This window comes from Limulus polyphemus, unplaced genomic scaffold, assembly GCF_000517525.1.
Source record: "Limulus polyphemus unplaced genomic scaffold, Limulus_polyphemus-2.1.2 Scaffold6535, whole genome shotgun sequence".
NCBI classification, from domain to species: domain Eukaryota; kingdom Metazoa; phylum Arthropoda; class Merostomata; order Xiphosura; family Limulidae; genus Limulus; species Limulus polyphemus.
In genome coordinates, this window is record NW_013672145.1 from 1,865 (window position 1) to 3,498 (window position 1,634).

The 1,634-nt window shown below is 28.8% G+C and overlaps 1 pseudogene; it reads left to right on the plus strand.

Moving 5' to 3' along the window:
• Positions 1 to 384: 384 nt before the first annotated feature.
• LOC106473825 overlaps positions 385 to 1,634 on the plus strand; it is a 3,457-nt pseudogene continuing 2,207 nt past the window's right edge.

Here is a 1,634-nt window from a genome sequence, read left to right on the forward strand (position 1 = left end):
CTTTGTTGTTTTTTCTTCTAAACGTGAAAACATCAGTTATTGATCTGACTTAAATATTGAAGTTTGTAGTTTTACTCTACGAAACGGGTGCATACTGCCGACTGAATACGTATATATATTTTTCGCATCGATGAGGAGGAAATCCTGTCACATAAATTAAAACTTTCTGCATATACATATATTTATATGATGACCTACATCTCTAGTTAAACAAATGAAATATTTTTAAATTTATTTCTCTTAAACCAAGAAAGAAAATAATGTGATATTACTCAAAGTATTTCTCTAAGATGATTACGAATGTGCTATATAATATATATTATTTTATCGTTCATTGATAATTAATAAATGTTTACAGTTCTGTATTTGATTTTGAGAAGCGCCATCTGTAAGTATTACGTAATTGTCACATGAGTAATTTTATGACGTCTCTAAAGCTGATAAATCGTATTATTTCATGCAGAATTGAGCCACACTTTACGGATGTGCATAGAATTTAGAAAAGAAAGCGAAACCTTGTTGTAGTTTTTTAAATAACAGGCTTTTAGAAGAATTGTTTTGTTAACCGACGCCAGGTACAGTGTAGTATTAATATCTGTTGCTAAATTTAAACTTAAACCTACTTATTTCATATTTACTGTGTTTTAGTCTTTATTCTATTTCTACACTTGCATAAGGCTTTTGTGGCTCAGTTAAATTTTCCTTAAAAGTTTAATAACTTTATATTTTCCTAGGTTATATTATACTACTAGTAGTAGTACTAATAGTTATTACGAGTCTACTAATTAATAGGTGGTAATAATAAAAACTAATGTTACTATATACCTTTAAACTAAAGTCTAAACACTATTAAACTTTAACTTAAAGAAAGTACAACACAAAAACCGAGTTTGTCCCTAAAAATAAAATGTCAACATCTACTTTCTCCCTTCCATATAAATGTCAAATATATCTATGACTTATCAAACATAAGCTGATATTTTGATAATAACTCATTGTAAACAAAGATTCTAAAATAAATGTAACTGGAGTTAGAGTTGATAAGATTATAATAGAAAATAAAGGTTGTGTTAGTTATTAGTTGGCTTTAATCTGCTTATTTTCATGCTAATTTAACTTTTTCCTATTTTTTTTCTTTCACACATTGTATCAGAATAGGCAAAATTCCTTGTCTAAGTTAAAAAATAAATCCATGAGGGAACATTCCCCCTTGCTAGTTTGTACTTGCCTTTTGCAGATGCACTTCTGACTAGCTTAATTCTTTCCACACACATTTTCATTCCCAAACCTATATTTTATTACATATAGCCAAATAAAATCTATAAGTAAGATTTTTACACGAAACCATTTATTACTGAACAGATGTTTAGTTTCATTCATTTTAACTCTACACACTTATCATTGTAGTGTCAATATTTTAAAGGATAACCCTAATGATTACCTACAGTCGCAAAGCCTGATTATGTTTTTGTTTCTACTGCTAGCTGAAAGATCACTCTTACTTTTCCATGTTGTTCACATTACCTGTAACTTAAAGTCAATCTAATGTAGTATATACCTGATATGTGTTTTTGTCTCTACTACTAGCTGAAAGATCACCCTTACATTTCCATGTTGTTCACATTACCTGTAAC